Raw genomic sequence first — 19,107 nt, forward strand, 5'->3', positions numbered from 1 at the left:
AACACACAATAATATTTTTATTCAAAAAATTGTTATTTTGTGTCAAGGCTGGGACCAAATGGGAGGTCCCAGTGTTCAGTGGTTTGTCTGGAGTCTCCTTCTGTTAGCTCTGTGACGTGTAGAAATAAAAAGTCAAGGAGGGCTCTAGCGTTTCTTTCTTGCTAGCATCTGTGACTTATCGCTCCATCAGGCCCAAGTGTTTGATTTAAAGCCTGACTAGATGGGCCTGTGTTTGGCTGTTCTTATTGAAATAAAATGCCCCCCCTCCCCTCCTTCTGACCCACTGTGAACAAGTCTATCTTCAGAAACACGCCGGCTTGTTATGGTAATGATCAGTGTGCATTGGCCTCCCTTGGGACACCCCGTTATCCCCCTGCTTGGTGGGGGTGCTGGGCCCCCTCCAAGGGCTCTGATAAAACCCGCCATTACATGCTTGTAAACAATGTGGCGAGGAGAAAAAGTGTGTAAAGAGCTAGGGCAGGGGTGAATGGCAAAATGGCAAATGTGGCCGTACAAGCGGCCACAAGTGCACAGCATACTGAGAGAGAATGCTGTACCTGCACAGTGTGTGTGAACTTGAACTTCTTTTTTAAATATCTGTCTTGCACAGAAAGTGGAAGGTGCTTTGCCTGCTCATTATTTAGCTTTTTCAATAATGCAAATTCACATTCATCGAAGGCAGAATCAGAGAGAGAATCTATCATGGCAAAGCTCTGATATTCGAAAATATCAACACAAATACTGATATTTTAAGACTTGGTTAATCCGTAATCATACATGTCCACTTTTGCTTGTTCAGCTACATTTTGGATCAAAAGTCACTAAGTTATTGTTGAATCAGACATGACATTCATTGGGTATTATTGCTTTATTTAAAAGGGTGTATGCAAACCAACAAAACACTACATGTGAATCTAGTTCATTTCTGATCCAAACAACCTGCAAAGGCAAACTATCATTTTCATGCTTCCAGGCTGTTTTCTCAAAATTGTAAATTTGGATAAAGACTCCTCGTTATTGGGAAAGTGATAAGAAAAGAGGGACCTGTTATAATTAATACACCATATTCATTAAGCTTTCAGACTGGAACCACTCCAGGGAGCATCAGAGGGAATAAGTCATATATTAAGAGGGCAGAAAAAATACAGAACAATGTCAAATGTGATGTTGAAAGAATCTCAGATAAAAATCATCTATTTAAACAAACCTAATGCTTGACTGCTTGTCGGGGCTGCATTTCATACATAAAATATGTTCAGTCACTGATAGTGCCCTTATCTTAAGAAAGAGGCAGGTGAAATTTGCAGCCTATGTGCTGAGCGGGATTGTTTGTTGGTGCTGATAGCGGTCCAGACCCAAAGATGTATACAAGATTGCATCTGTCAGTCAGGCAGGCAGGCAGGGACGTCAAGGAGAGAGGGGGAAATGGAACAACTGCCTGAATGGCTGGGGTGAGCAGGTTGGACCTGTGACCAACCCGGGGTAGAGGCCTCCCACTCCATCCAGACAGGGTTTGTGGAACACAGAGAGGCAGGGGCGATACTCCTTCTGGGCACTGTGTCAGGAGATGTGCTGAAAAATACTGGGGAATTCCCTGTTGGATGATGAAAAATAAGAAATGAAGTCTAACACTGAAAGACTGCCAGGATGGGGGAGGGGAAGTGGGGATTGTCAGTATTTGAACTTCCTTTTCAGTGATCAAATGTTTTTTTATTCAATATTTGAACTTACAACACCCGTGTACTTTGATCCAATCAGACCTCTAATTTTATTGACCCTACTACATTATCCCAACTACATGGTGCTTGCTAAATGCATGTCAAAGGTTGTTAAATGAATTCAATTCACATGGAATGTATGTTTGCATTTTGTGTGTGTGCACATGTGCATGTGTGCATGCTGTTGAAAGGCAATGGGGGTCATACCTACCTGGCTCACATACATCAAGCAGGATATTTAAACTGTATTATCTGTCAGAATAAGGTGTGTGATACAATTCACACAAATTCTCCGGAGCTGAAAAATTCCATTTGTCAGATCGCTGATCCTCATGAATACCAAAAAATGAAGAAAAAAAAAACTTTCACCTTCCCTAAACTAATTAAACTTGTATTACATGTAGACACGCAAGGGCACTCTAAGTAAATATACCTTTTTCATTTAAAGAAAATATTAAGAAATAACTCATTTCCCTGAAGATGCACAGCACTGAAGATAATTTACATCTCAGGAACAGGTAAGATGTTTTACTTACTTGCTCAATGTTACATCAGCACACTTATGATTGACCCAGAAACTTACCAGGAAAACAATCCCAAATTCAATAAATTATTAATGATTTGTTCATCCTCATTCAATTAAACATCAGATATATACACAAGTACAGTATTGATTGTATTATTACATACAGACATTTACTGTTAATTGTTTGGTCCCTTACTAAAAAGTTGTGTTTTAAATTAGCATGATAACCAAATATATTTTAGTCTAATTTGTATAATACAACTTGGATAGCCCATGGTTCTGCAAATGTGTTTTTATATAGCAGTATTTTTTGTGAAAAATTAACTGCTCAAATTCCAAATCGTATCTAACTTAGATTTTCACAAAATAACGTGAACTTATGGCGACATCATAGGACTATAATTTCTCAGTTAGTATAGACCCATGAGTTTTGATTGATAAATGTTAAGTTGACCTTTACAGAAATATATCAATAAGATAGTATTCATACAACCAAGCAACTATCTTGGACAACAGTGATGTACTAGAGAGTATATTTCAAATATATACCGCACAGTTGTTTTGTGTGGAGCACACAGTAGACAGAGAGTTATTTAATATTCTATTTCCCTGCTTTTCCATTTTTATCAGCAACAAACACAGTGACTTACCCCCTCCCCCCCATAAAGTCATCCCATATGTATTTCCATCAATGAGCCAATTTACCAAAAACATTAGTTTCTCCAACATCTTGAAAAGGGTGGCTGCTTTTCCGCAAAAACCATTGATTAACATCTGTCAAAGCTGGAAGCAATTCAAATAAAAAAGGTTGAATGGATGAGGTAGCAAGTGTAACCAAATAAACATTATGATGTACACATATCAGACTGCAACTGCTTTGCAACTGCTGTTATTTCAATAGTGGTTTTGTGAGAGGTCTGGTCTGTCCCAACCCCCACCTCTGAGAGAAGGCAGAGTAATAATTTCACGCTGGAGCAGGCCTGCTGTAATCTGCATCCTCACAGGCTTGTTGTAGCACTTCACCAGGTGAGTTCTCCCATATACACACACCTCCTTCCTCCATAGCTAACGACTGCTTGAGCTTAATAAAAATCCACTTCTACTGCACAACACTGATACCCTATCTGATAGGTAATTGGAAAAAGAAAACATAGTGGTATTGCTTCTTTTATTGTCCTCCTGGGTGGCATGTCCCAATAAAACACGAGTCATTGGTGCCAGAGTCTAATTAGAGTCTCATTAAAACAAAATGGAAGACACACCACAATCTCAGAATTTATGTTCAAGAAAGACTTGTCGAAGGAGGACAGAATAGCTGTAGCCAAACTAACTTTTGCATATCATAGTGTGCGACATGGACACAGCTACCTGTTAACAGACTGTGGAAACAAGGTCAGTACAAAAAGTTTCAATGACTCCCACATTGATATGAAGATGACTTGCGGGTGGACCAAGTGTTATGAAAATAGTCTTTATTTGAGAATGTTTTGGCTCAGGAGAGATTCTTTGAGGAGTTACAGACAGCTTGGTTTTCTGTGGCCTGTTCTGATGCATCCAATTCTGGCCACACAAATATGGCCACATCTATACAGTTAAGAATCCATTCTCCCTTCTACTCGCACAATATTTTATTTTCCCCCAGCTGCCACACAACCCAAAGCATAATGGATCCACCTCCATGCTTAACAGTTGGCAAGGTTTTGTTCTCTACAAACCCTTTTTTCTCCAAACACACCTTCTTTGGTGGTGGCCAAAAAGTTCCATTTTGGTTTTGTCAGCCCAAAGCACATTGTTCCAGGCTTTAGGCTTATCAATTTCTTTTGCATACTTCAGACAATTAATTTTGTGTTGAGGTCATTCTTTCTGGCAACTCATGTCATGTAGGTCTTGTTCCCATTCCCATGTCCCCCTTCACTGTCTGTCTTTGCTCCCTGCAGTCCATAGGATCATGTTGGCCAGCCTTGAAATATTTCTTAATATTTGTTGTCACATGGCAGATTGTCCACAGATGTCTAGATGTTTATGTGTGGAGCTGATGCTGCTGTTGCCGAATGTGTCCTTGCATTCATGTGCAATGTGATGCAGGAATTAGATTCTGTAACTGCAGGGATGCTGCTATCCTAGATATGTACTGTCATGGAGTAATACCATGACCTATGATAAAGGCATTAAATGTACATTTATTTGCATTCAATTTAACAACTTTATAAAGTAATGGGAAAAGGAGGGGAAATGTACTTACCATTGTTTGTGTGTGTGACAGAGGCAAACTGTGAATTAATATGAACTGAACTTGACTGTAAGGGGGAAAATAATTAGCTGCTTTTTAAAACAAATCTACAATCCTGTTTTAAAAATTCCAAAATTCCTTTTGAAAGAAATTGGTAGTGGTACATTTGGTTTTTGTAAACAATTCGTAATTTGTTGACAAAAAAAGGAAAATTTTCTATGCAGACGATGACATTTGTGTGGAACATTATTTTATTTAAAACAAACGGCAACCAAACCTTCAGCGTTTTTTTTCTGGAAAGGAAGGCTCCATTAGGGGTAGCACTCAAGAGAGTATGTGGAGAACATGTGGAGAACATGGGAAGGGGGCGGAATAATTGTTTTGCTACTGGTTTGCATAATAGGCAATTCATTATTTTTGTTTATTTGTGTAAGGTTGTTTATTTATTGTTTATTTTTGGAATGGTTTGATTTTGATATTTTTTTGTATATTATTGTTTATTTAAGTTTAAAAAATTGCAATCTGCTTTTAAGAGCCCCCACATTCATCATGTTAATGTCTGCAATTTGAATACATATATAGCTTGTTACCCGACATTAGGCCTATTTTGTTTATTTCTCCAAGCTATTACAGAGCGTTGTTATATTTATTTATTTTATTTCTGTCATTGCACTGTAAACATACTGTATATATGATTCTTAGGCTATTCTGTAGGCTATTCATTTGTTTGACACTCCCCGAAATTAAACGGGCTAGGCCGTGTTGGATTTTTATTTTAAAACCTTTGGAAGTAGCCTACTGATTAAGATATGCTAATCATCGTTACCTGACATTAGGCCTGCATTTTGTTTAATTTTTCTAACCACTAACATTACCGTGAGCGTTATTTATCTGTCATTGCACAGTAACAGATATTACTAAGGCTATCGGCTATTTATTTGTTTGGTTCTTGCTGAAAACAGGCTATTGTTGGATCTGTATACCTTTTTTTGATGATGGTAATGTAAGTTTGTTGCATATTTTGAAAGTGTGAACATTCAAACTACTGTATTTTTATTTTAAGCATGGCTTTTTACTGTTTGTCAGACATTATTTTGGCTTGTTTTTTGTTTATGCTATCATTTTATTTGAAGCCATAGCCTGCCTATTAGCTGGCCTATGCCTACTGCTCTGTTAAAACTTGTTTGTTCAACTGGTGTTGTTGTTTTTCAAACTAACTAACTACTTCTTCTTCAAAGTGTAATGGTGATATGAGAGTTTCCCATTTCTTTACACAGTTCTTTGCATTTTTATTGAACTCTTTCTTTTGAACTGCATGGGTTGGGCAGTAGACAGCAGACAAGGCAGTGCTCCATAGTATGGTCTGCTTCTCCACCACTTGAGCACCCTGTCAACCTTGGAGTAACCCTGGGCCTTTAAGGAACACGTCAAAAACACCAAATTGAAAGTTGGTTCCTGAAACAACATCCTACGGAAACTGATCAACTCCAAATGGGAAGCAACAGCACACACTTAAAAATCTACAATCCAATCACAAAGAGTAAGGAAGACTACAAGAACAAGAATAGATAACAAATTCAAGGAAAACAACCTTTTCTAAACATTGAGTACAAACAATGCCTCATGATGAGAACAGAAAGAACATAAACATGATGGTGATGAAAAAAAGTTGAACACATTCTATACCAGGGCTGCTATACCACATACCATATCTATTGTCCTTATTGATTATATTTTCAACCCTATTTTGCGCACGTAATTCTACTAATTAGCAGCTCAACGATATCTCTTGCCGTTGAATTAGGTGTTCTTTGTAAAGAGTTGGACTGAAGGACGATAGATTTCAAGGAAAAGGGTTGGGCAGCCCTACTCTATACCATTTATAAACACCAAATCTGAAGGCAGAGCATAATCCTCTCAGCCAGATAGGGAATCAAAGCGACCTGTGAGTGTGTCGAATGGAACATCTGGTGTGGTCATTTAACAAAATCAATATAGGAAAAGCTGTCTGTATAGTCAAGCTGTGGGGGAAGACTTGTGAAAGTGTTTCGGTCCCAACTAAGCCATATCTACACCATATGCCCCGTCAAGTAGAAAGCCTCCATCATAGTTGTGATAACAGGGTGATTGGTATTTTTTTTCGGTGAAGTATTGAAAGAACTGTCCTGTCAGACTTTCACAAGACACCAAAACATCTACAAAGTATAAAAAGCAGGATAAAGCAAAGCAGGTGCTCTTATGTTTCTCCTACAGAGCACATACAAAAGTTTTGACAAGTCCAAATCCTTCACCCATATTGTGGGCTTCTTGCTAATATTTAGCATAATCAAGCCTCACCTTCCACTGAAGGAAGTTATGAACATTTATGAGAACAACAACATAATCTGCTGGATAGCGTTTCTTGATGAAACACGTCCAGAGGATCCACATTCTGCCATACTGTAGTCTCCAGCAAAGGTGTACCATGAAACAATTTCCCCAGTTCCGTTCACCCTATGGACTAATGAGTATTCAAGCATCTGGCATGTCTGGTCTCCAGACAATTGCTGCAGTTTAAGGGTGTGTTGACATCATCATCCTGTGAAAGTTACAAATATTGGATTTAAAATGTTCCAGAGGCAGTTACACTGAAACTCAAAGAATGTGATTAGAAAAATGTATGGAATTACAGGAATCTCAGACACACATCTGTGATCAATGTCCGGATCATCTGTTGACTCTTGGTGGTTCCGTGTTTCATTTTGTGGTTTGCCTCTGCGGTTAGAATTTTGCTGGCAGGAAAAAATTAATTGCGAGCTTCCAACAGTAGGGGCAGTCACATTGCATTTTGGCCTCTAACAGGCCAAGAAGTAATTTGTAGCAAGATTGCCCATGTGGATGTATGCTTTTGTTTTTATCGTTCTACTGGCGAGTACTGTTAAAAAGCAAATTGTATGGGGTAGTGCTATTGGCTAGCTCCATCATACTAACCTCACATGGGGACCAGTAAAGGCCAACAACACACTAGCACTTAGTTCTTGTAAGTTTTATCACCACTGCTGTGAAGTAAAAAAGTGAGCAAACTACGTTTTCTGTAATAAATGTATTGCTGAAGTCACGTGCACACACACACACATTCTAAAGTTTCATTTTCCTACATGAAATTAACAGACTTTATAATATTGCTTGTAACGTTACATCCCAGTCCGGCTTTAGAAGCGAATATCTACAGCGAACGTTGGCTAGCTAACGTGTATGTTTAACAAACATTTGTTTACTGAACGTAAAGTAAATGTTTGTACTGGTGACCTAATGTTAACATTAACAGTAAGCGCTGGGTAGATTTTTGTGGTAGAAAGGAATTGTGATGCATTTGGTGAACCTAATATACTATAGAAAATACTCTATAGCGAGATGGTTCATATTCACTGAAATACGGATGAAGTGAATGGATATTCTACCTCAGAAAAAAATTTAAATCACCTTGCAACAATGTAACCCAGAATTGGCAAGCAAGCAAGGACGTAGATCTTTTAACTGCCTCCACTTTCACGTCATTCGGAAATGATCTTGATTTGCGAGAGATTTGTGTCCGTAAGCAGACAGAAAGGTGAGAGGTTTAGGGTGACTTGGTGGACCGGAGAAAGCAGAGCTTCTTCAAATAATAAAATGAGTAGACTTGCACAACTAATGTTGGACAGGTTTTCAGTGCTGAAATGTGGACATACAAATAAACATCAAAAAGGCATAAATTCTTCTTTGCTCACTCACGGTAGCTTGCAAGCTAACTAGCTAGCGAGTTTAGCAGAACAACATTGCAGTTTACCAACATTGCATAGCAACCGCCTGGCCCTAGTATGGGAAATTATTCTTGTAATGAAATTTAATGAATTGTTAATAAAATTGTTTTAATTGGATTGTGTCTATAATATCGATATTATTATGTCTGTTAACCACTTTATAAAATAAATAACTAATTACAGGAGGAGGTATAGCCTATATAAATGTTATCACAGCTACGGGGAATAGGAACAGTAATTTATTATTGTGCTGCTACTTGTGCGGCTTACTTTTAGAGGGAAAGCAGTGTATACTGCAATTTGTAATCAGTCTCATAAAATTACTATTATCTGAAATATCTAACCACAAATTTAGTTGATCATTAAAATATACAGATAACCTGAAGATTGGAGTTCTTCGGAAGACTAATTTGACTTTCATGTCATGCAACACCAAAACAGATACCAGGTTTAATAAAATAATTTATGAAACAAAACTACCAACACAGGGTAGACAGGGACTAACTAATCACGGAGAACAATGGAAAGAAAGGGGAGGTAGGAATGTTTCTGCGTATGTGAGTATGTATCCATCGGCTTTGTCTTAGACAAAGGAGAAGAGAGGTGTGTGTGTACATGTTGGTGTGGGCGTGTGTAATCGCACCAGTAACCCTTTTTGTGTCTGGACAAAGAGAGGGGAGGACACACTGTGGTGACATGGCTCAGGCAGTAAGAACAGTTGTCTGGCAGTCGGAGGGTTGCCCAGGCTGTGTCGAAGTGTCCCTGAGCAAGACACCTAACCCCCAAATGCTCCTGATGAGCTGGTCGGCGCCTTGCATGGCAGCCAATCGCCATTGGTGTGTGAGTGTGTGAGTGTGTGTATGAATGGGTGAATGAGAAGCATCAATTGTACAGTGCTTTGGATAAATGCGCTATATAAATGCCAACCATTTACCATTTACACTGTGTGTTTGTGTAGTGTGTGCTGAAAAGAGTTAGCTGTGGCTAGGAGTGAAACGTGTGTGATTAACTCTACAGGTTACATACGTGATAACGGCGGACCAATTCACATAAATAGGCTACACAGCTAAAAGGGCGTATTCAAATAAAAAACAGAAAACACATTCACAGCAGGCTAACTACAAATAAGACTAAACTAAACAGTAGCTGATGCCTGGGATGTTTGGTCAGTTTTACTGAGTCCATTCACACGTTGTTGTCTCCGGTCGTGGGTGTCCTGGAGAGACGAGATGGTGGAGCCTTAAATGAGGAATTTCAGTGGGGAGTTGCGCGTCTGTTGGTGTCCTTTAGCCAAGGCAACGCGATGTCTGGTCTGGTCGTCAGAAAGATGGATGCTGGTGGTGTTGGTCGCAGGCCACAAAAGTCTGTTTAACTGTTGATTGTGATACACGGGGCGTGTACCAAGTTCCAGGTTGTTTGGAAATTCTTCCCGGTGGCTATCTAGGTTGGAAGTGCCCTAGACTTAGTTACTGTGAAGTAAGCTATGTCGTGTGGTAGGATCTTGCCCTCTTTCTGAGCGGGCAAGAAGAAAGAGATAAATTCTGCCTCTATCGGAGCTGGCAGGAAGGTAAGAGAGAGTTTGGTTGCGTTTTTCCCGGAGCTACAGTATTGGTTACAATAGCTTGGACATGCTGGAGAAGAGAGGGTCAGAAACGAGTCGTGTTTCATGTGGACTCATGGGAAATGTCATTTGAAATACAAAACGAAAGACATTGTCTACGGAGAATTTCTACCTTTAAAACTACCTTCAGAAGGTGCACAGATCACGACGCTCAACCAGCGGAAGATGGAAGAGGATACATGTGTGCTCATTGGCGGTCAACAGTTTCAACCGTCTAACTTCTCTGAAAACAACGTTTCTCGTTTTTATCTTTTTTTTAAATCTTTTCCCGCACCTGTATTTCAAATACACATACATTCTGTAAATAAAACTGCTTCGGAGTTGCTGTAAGGTGTATTTCTTTACTTTGAAGGAAGTAGGCTCCTGACTCCTATAGGTTTAAAGTATTTATACTAAGCTATGCTAACATGGAAATTGAGCCAGTGAATGTACAAAAATGAAAATGAACATCACGTCTAATTCTGGGTAAGTTGGAAAAAAGGTATATTTCCAAAAATGTTGTTTTCCTTTAAGGGGTTAAAGAATGTCAGATATGGTCTGAATTCATACCTCAATAAATCATCAGTGGAAGTCTCTCCACAGTGTGTAATTATTTTCTATGAGTAATATGGATTATCAAAGAGACATTCTCAAGCCTCCTGGTAAAGCAGTTCTGAGCTGGTAAGAGCTGATGTTTTATTTTTCATGACAGTCATTATACTAATTTCAGATTCTCAAGTGCATTTATGAGCAGCATACATTATATAGGTGTAAAATGCCTTTATTTATTTTTCTGGTCTGTGGCACCAGAAGGGGTGCAAGAAAGAGCAGAGAAGACTACTTTGGCTGCCTTAAGTTGTGTCTCTTTCCTCCAACAGCCAGGGAGACCTACAGAACCTTCGACAGCAGCACCTCAGTTGTTATTGATCACCTTTTTGTCAGTTATCAAAGCACAGGCTTTGGGAAGAGACCTCTAGGATTTTATGCATAGTTTCTCTCTTCTGCCCTCTGGTTCCTCAAAACAGTTTCACATTGGTTTCTTTTTGGAAATATTTTTTGTTGTTGTTGCTGAAAATGTTAAAGTGCTATAGTAGTAAAGTATGCTTAAAAGCAGCTTCAGTGGATATTGAGTTAAGGGTGAATTCACACCATGTGAGAGCTTACATTGTCCTTAATAAAAACACTTCACTCAAAATAAATTAGTGGGTATTGTCAAGCACATGCATGTGCAAATTAATGTTTTTCAGCTACATAAAAGATACAACACAATAACAACAAGTTTTAAGTGTTCCTGCAGAGAGCAAGTTTTGTAGCCTGCATCTCAGGCTACTGGCAGGAGGCAGGAAGCATGTTTCTGACTTTGAATTAGGAAAATATAACTCAAATCCAAATGATTTTGGAAAATAAAGCTATATTTGTGGAAGACCTAACAACAATACTTATACATGTTACTGATGACATTTTTCAGTGTACGCAGACAAAGCAATGAATTTGTTCATGGATTTTCCAAACGGCAGCGAGTGCAGCCGACTATTTGGATGAAGGGCTTACAATTATTATATTATATTGGGTAAGTTCAAGTCAACATTATTTGTTTTGTCACTTTGGTGTAATTCTGATGTATTCCTCGACTGTTTGGAGGAGGACCATGCTGCACACGTGCTCTAAACCTCTAGCTCCTCAGACCCTCTGTTACCTGGCTTAGGGATGTAACCGGATACAATTACATTATTCAGATTGAACAGATAGTGCCTTGAAAACAGATACAGATACAATCCGAGCAGAAGCCTCACTATTTTTTTTTCTCCCACAGGCTCAATAATGCTTAGAAATTGTAGGCCAAGTCCACATGCATTATTCAAAATAAAAAAATATATTACAGATTCAGGATACAGTGTGTAGGCTATGACTTGTTTGCTAAGCTATCAGGTGCTATGTTATTTTTGGCATTTACAATTCCAGTTGCAATAATGTTAACATACTATATCAAGTCTATATCAAGTATCTATAGCTAATATATTTCAGGTAACTAACTTGACTACTGTCTTCAGTGTGGCTCATATCTGACCGGCGCTAGATTTTCGTTGGATTGTCAAAACCATAACAGGTTGTATGCAATATTACTGTGTCCTGAAAACCAAAGCATACATTATCGGAAAAGAAAAGGGTCACACTTGATTTTGCCTGTCTGGAAATTACCTGTTTAATTAACTGTTTTATAAAAACTCCATTGATCTCCAGTCATTCTGTGAGTACCTGTTGTTTGTTTAGTACGTTTTCTAACTGCAGATGTCTAGTCCTTGAGTTCCACCTCCTCAATCCTTTAAGCTCTCTAGCTAACAAGACAAAGTGGTAGAGTGTGGTAGGTACAGAGGTATATGAATGTGTGTGAGCATAACTGTGTAAGAAATTGTAAATGTTCTATATTCTAAATATACACTCACCAAGCACTCTATTGGGACATTTTTTACTTTATTCCACCTATTATTCATGCGATTATCTAATCAGCCAATTGTGTGGCAGCAGTGTAATCATACAATAATTTAGATACAGGTCAGGAGCTTCAGCTAATGTTCAACCATCAGAATGGGGAAAAAATGTGATTGGAGTGACAGTGGAATGATTGCTGGTGGCAGACAGGGTTGCTGATCTCCTGGGATTTTCACACACACTAGACTTCAGAGTTTGCAAAGAATGGTGCAACAAAAACAAACCAAAAAAAAAGTGACCAGTACTAATGAGAGACGTAGAAGGAGCATGGCCAGACTGGTCAAAGCTGACAGGAAGGTGACAGTAACCCAAATAACCACACATTATAACAGTGGTATGCGGAAGAGCATCTCTGAACACACAAGGTGTCATACTCATACTCTAACAGCAGTAGAAGTCTAAAAAATAAGTCTAATAAATACCTAATAAAGTGCTCTCTGAGTGTGTATTTTACTGCTGCTGTTGTCTTGGCCAGGTCTTGCATGTCAATGGGATTTCCTGTTTAAATAAAGGATACATATATACAGTACTGTGCAAAGGTTTTAGGCACGTGTAAAAAAATGCTGTAAAATAAGAATGCTTTCAAAAATAGAAATGTTAATAGTTTATTTTTTATCAATTAACAAAATGTATGAACAGAAGAAGTTAATGAACAGAAGAAAAATCTAAATCAAATCAATATTTGGTGTGACCACCCTTTGCCTTCAAAACAGCATCAATTCTTCTAGGCCTACTTGCACAAAGTTTTTGAAGGATCTTGGCAGGTAGGTTGTTCCAAACATGTTGGAAAACTAAGCAAATTATTTGTATTGCCTAAATTATTCTGTGTAATCTTCATGTAATCCCAGTCAGACTCGATCATGTTGAAATCTGGGCTCTGTGGGGGCCATACCATCACTTCCAGGGTTCTTCTTTACGCTGAAGATGGTTCTTATTGGCTATATGTTTGGGGTCGTTGTCCTGCTGCAGAATAAATTTGGGGCCAATCAGATGCCTCCGTGATGGTATTGCTTGATGGATAAGTATCTGCCTGTACTTCTCAGCATTGAGGAGACCATTAATTCTGACCAAATCCCCAACTCCATTTGCGGAAATGCAGCCCCAAACTTGCAAAGAACCTCCGCCATGCTTCACTGTTGCCTGCAGACACTCATTCTTGTACCGCTCTCCAGCCCTTCGGCGAACAAACTGCCTTCTGCTACAGTCAAATACAATTTTGACTCATCAGTCCAGCGAACCTGCTGCCATTTTTCTGCACTCCAGTTCCTGTGTTTTCGTGCATAGTTGAGTTGCTCACCTTTCCAATTCAGAGGTATAGCTTTTTGGCCGCAATTCTTCCATGACGACCACTTCTGACCAGACTTCTCTGCACAGTAGATGGGTGTACCTGGGTCCCACTGGTTTCTGCCAATTCTGAGCTGATGGCACTGCTGGACATCTTCCGACTGCGAAGGGAAGTAAGCATGATGTGTCTTTCATCTGCTGCACTAAGTTTCCCTGGTCGACTACTGCGTCAACGTTGCCCGTTTGTTTGTGCTTCTTCAACAGAGGTTGGACAGCACATCTAGAAACCCCTGTCTGCCTTGGAATTTCTGCCTGGGAGAGATCTTGCGGATGCAGTATAACTACCTTATGTCTTGTTGCTGTGCTCAGTCTTGCCATGGTGTATGGCTTCTGACATTAAACTGTCTTCAGCAACCTCACCTTGGAAGCAGAGTTTGGCTGTTCCTCACCCAGTTTTAACCCTCCCACACAGCTGTTTCTGTTTCAGTTAATGATTGTGTTTCAACCTACATATTAAATTGATGATCATTAGCTCCTGTTTGGTATAATTGGTTAATTACACACCAAATATTGATTTGATTTTGATTTTTCTTCTGTTCACTCACTGCATTTTGTTTATTGATTTAAAAAAAAACTATTAACATTTCTATTTTTGAAACTATTCTTACTTTGCACAGTACTGTATATTTTGTTATCCACCCAGCCTCACCTTTAACACAATAAAGGAAACACAACAAAGCAAACATTCAAGATAAGAATCGTAGTCAAATTCTGAAAGAAGAAGAAATAGAAACCCTATAGGCTACGGCAATTTCAATTCGCAATTTCAGCAAACAAACTAGGGGTGCGTTACTCCTTACCTTCTTTCCCTGTCTCTTGCATGTGGAGGCTAAGAGCCGAGACTATGCGGAAACTTTCCTTTACACGCTTTGCCAGGGGTACTGGTAGCGCACCCTAGAATTGCATTTGAACCGAAACAGCCACAGTTGGAGGCCTAGGGCTCTTTCCAATCTCTTATTTTTCACCTCCTTCCCTTTCTTCCTCCTTTCCTTGATCCTAGCTCCACCCATCAGGGAGGCAAGAAAAAGGAAGCAAGAAAAGGATGTAAGGATGGGGAATCCAGAAAATGTAAATTAGGAAAATGTAATGTCCTTCATATACTGTATCAGTTTGAAGCAACGTCAGTTACAGACATGGCAGGTGCACAGGTTGATCATTTACACGTCACACTTTCCGGAATAAAAACTTTCACAAAGCTCTTGTTTTCTTGCTCAATAAATGTTTTTTTAGCCTTCTAGCTTCTATCTCCTCGACGGAATATTTTAAATAAGTCAACCAAAGTGAAAACACACCCCTGCAATTGAACTGCCATGTTGGAGTCAAGACAGAAACTGACAGAAATGAGAGAATAAAGGAAGAAACTGACTGCCTTTAATATTATGTATTTATGTACATGATTTACATGACAATATAAAATCAATATAAAATGTTTTCAACATTTTTTACACACTGACAGATCGTGTTTTCTTGCTGACATAACAGGAGTGAGAAGCCACCACTGGGTAAGACTGATGCTGGCCCTAAGAAATAAAAGACAAAAATCCAGGGTGAAAATGCTTTTTTTGTATTTTTTGTCACTCTTCCATTTCATTTCACTGCTCTGCAGGTCTATCCTGGGGGAAGAAAAGCCTAGTTAGGCTCAAGACAAGTGAGTGATCTATAGTTTTTGCTTGGACAGATTGTGGGCAAGGTTGGAGAGATTAGTCACATATGGGCCTTAAAAGCAGCAAATTGTGGCCTTTCTTTAGCGTTGTTGATAAGGCTAAAATGAAGGAAGCCTCCTTATCAGCCCACCACTACCCATAAATCACAATTGCCTGTTCCCTGTGTTACCCTGGTGGTTCCTATCTGCATCCAGTGCGGGAGAGATCCCACCACCACACAACAATCACACTGCTAGCCTTCTAATTCCTCCTCTGCCAGGCGGTGTGGCATGCTGCTTTCTCCTCGTTATGCACAGTAGCTGTCTTCAAAGGGGGAATCGCTCCCTGTTTGAGTACTATCAGACTTTAATCCAGGGAAAACCCACACTTAGAGTGAATGAAATAAATGGAAGTGAAAACATTATTTAATGGCATATTGTGTTCCTTTGTCTTACTGTAAGTAAAGAAAAATAGAGTGGATAGCCTGAGTTTCAAAGAGCCTGTGTAAGTGATTCACACATTTCATTATTTCTTTCTTTTTCATAATTACATTGCTCCATTGGTAGTGTTTCTTGTGTCTGAAAACCATTTGAATGCAATACAATCACATTCATTGTTACATCCCCTGATGCTTCTGGAGCAGATCAGTGAAGATTTTAGTGACTGAATTCACTGAATTGCTTCATGTGCTAACCCCTGGAGTAAAGCCTAACTGATTGTGCAGAGGCACTGACTGTGTGGTATGGCCATATTTAAAGACATTGGAAAACATACAGAATCTAGGGCCATCTGAAAAAAATATGATCATCTACAAATGTGCAGGATAGAAAAAAACAATACACGTTCCTTGAGGGAACATGGAAGCCTGAGGTCGGCAGGTAATGAAAACACTTCCCTACAGCAGTCAGAGAAGACTACAAACTTTGAGAATGATTGAAAAGACACTGAGAAGCTTGCATCTCCTCACTCACCAGTGCGCTATTAGAGCCACCCCAACCCCCCATTATCTCATTATATCAATCACCGTGAGTGCAGTAAGTACACAGTAAACCCAGGCAAAGATACAGGCTGTGGGTGTCTGGGAGATGGATGACTCAGAGCAGTGGTGGAGAGTAAAGCTGGGAGAGTGTAGAGTCAGCCTAACTGCTGAAAGATTAGGACCAGAGCATTTATCTCTTCTTGTAAATGAATGACTGGGCAGTGTTGCTCCTGCCAGACAAGGGTATTGGAACAAGAAGCTTAAGATGTTATTGCAGAATTCACTGTCTGTAAAGAGTCTGAAGCTTATTAGGGTCAGTTTAAAGTACATTAATAAAAAATGTTTACAAACAATCCTGAGCTCAATTAGCATTAATTATATGTAAAGCCAATTCTTTCAGACATACAAATGGCAAGATCATGTGACCTTTATAGTCCCTTATCTAACTCAGAAGTCATCTTTGCCTTTCCAAGTGGCTGTCAGGGAACTGGAGATTCCCTAATGGAAGGGTCATTGGTAAGTTAACTGAATGTCCCAGCTCTAAGATTAAATTGAGTGTTTAACAAAGGGGCTTTCCCTAGTTTAATCAGACTGGTGTGGTGACCCTTTTTAGCATCTGCTGTTCAACTTTTTTAATAAGCTACTGTAGTTCATTTCATGGTCCGAATGAAGAAACTTCATTTTGAGCAATAAAGATTTCATCCAACACACACTTCTTCTGTTCCATCTGAAATTCACATCACAATTAATAAAATAACAGAACAGGAAATTGAAATGTCTCTTATTTCCGATGTAAGCCAGTGATTCTCCAAATTCTATTTAGTGGTGGCTTCACCTTGTCACCACCTGAAAATAAGCCACATTTATTTCCCATTTATTGAGAGCTTAAGTCAATTTAATCATGTCATCTTAAGTCAAAGAAGCAATTCATTGAGAGAACAGGATGTTGCACCACTCCCTTTAAAGAATATTAAAATGCTGTGAAATATTTCAGACCATATACAGTCCATAAGTATTTGGACAGCGGTACAATTTCCATTCTTGTGTCCCTAACTCCAGTACATTTGATTTTAAATGAAACATGGATATGAGTGCAGAAAAGTCAGTTTGCAGACTCTCAGCTTTCATTTGCGGGTATTTACATCCATATTGGGTGATCCGTGTAGGTGAATCCCCCTATTCTATGGGGACCAAAAGTAATTGAACAGTAGGCATCTCAGATTTCTGATTAGTCTGGTGTATTAATTTGCTTCCTTAGTGCAGGTATAAGAAAACTTTATGTATCTAGTCTTGATTCCAGGCTTTTGATTGCCTTTGGAGTCTGTTATTGGTCAACATAAGGACCAGAGTTGTGCCAATAACAGTAAAGGAAACCATTATGAGGTAATGTCACGGTCCAAGTACTTACTGACTGTACTGTATGTAGGCTAAGGGATCATCCACGATGAGGCAGTCAGCTATTTTGGAATGATGACCAACATGCTGTGAAGTGGATTTGACACAAAATATTTAAAGAGATAAAATAAAGTTAAATAAAAACATTTAAATTAACATGAAACACAATTTCCATTGTGTTTGAGTTATTATAGGCCAATTTGAAAGTATATGGGATATTTGAAGAATATTAAGACAGTAGCAGTTAACTGTAGGTTATTTTAAAAAGTTTGAAGTAAAATGTTTGCATTTGTCTGCCTCAAAAGACAGGAAATGAAATTAATCAAATGCTAATGCTGATATCAGCCTGCTCTCCATCAAGGTAAATGGTTGGCATTTATATAGCGCCTTTATCCAAAGCGCTGTACAATTGATGCTTCTCATTCACCCGTTCATACACACACTCACACACCAATGGCGACTGGCTGCCATGCAAGGAACCCAGGTGTATCAGCACAGATCTCTGACAACTGTTACAGCCGTGTATGTCTACTGTATGTCAAACAACATGTGCTCACCACTGGGCAAATAGTTTAATATTCAAACTTCTCAAATAGTTCATCATCTTTGAGTAGTGCACTGTAATGTATATTGGCAATTTTACATATTAACGTCAGAGGCAATATACTTATTTTGGACTTTATTTTCAACATGCACCTGTGCCCACAAACTGTGTTGATACACAGCATACAGTATTTGAACTAGTGTGATTAACTGATAAATCCTGCATTATAGTATATAGTGGAGTATAGAGTGTATATTGCAATGATCTCACGACTGTGCCTCTGTTAATACTATTAATTTGTTGACTGTATCTAACTAATAATATGCTGCCATGTTAATGCTATGAAAGTCTTGCTCTGCACAAACTGAATAAACTACAGGACTGTAGCATGTTGTAAGAGATCTGTGCTGATACAGCAGGCTGATATTAGCGTTAGGGCTGATCAATTTTATTTCCTGTCTTTTGAGGCTTTCAGAAAATGCAAACATTTAGCTTAAAATTTTTTACACCAGGAGTCAATTTATACTTGAGAAGACTGAGAACTTGGCTTACATTAAAGGAGTAACACGGTGGTTGGTCACACTTTCTAGGTTTTTATAATGTACCAGGTTACTATTTACTGCTGACTAAAAACACACTAACTAGCGAATATGCTAGGTTAACATGCATTCAGGTATCTGGTTTGCTGACACACATGTCAATCATTTCAGGAGGCCTATAAATAGGCTGCAGAAACTAGGTACAAGAAAATGCCTTACTTGTTGGGGTTCTTGTTCTTCCCTGCTTGTGTGCAGGTTCCTGTCCGGCTTCAAGGTCACCATAGACGAAGTGGTGGAATTTGAGGCTCTGCACGTGCATA

The sequence above is a fragment of the Conger conger genome, chromosome 4 (assembly GCF_963514075.1).
Source record: "Conger conger chromosome 4, fConCon1.1, whole genome shotgun sequence".
Taxonomy (NCBI): domain Eukaryota; kingdom Metazoa; phylum Chordata; class Actinopteri; order Anguilliformes; family Congridae; genus Conger; species Conger conger.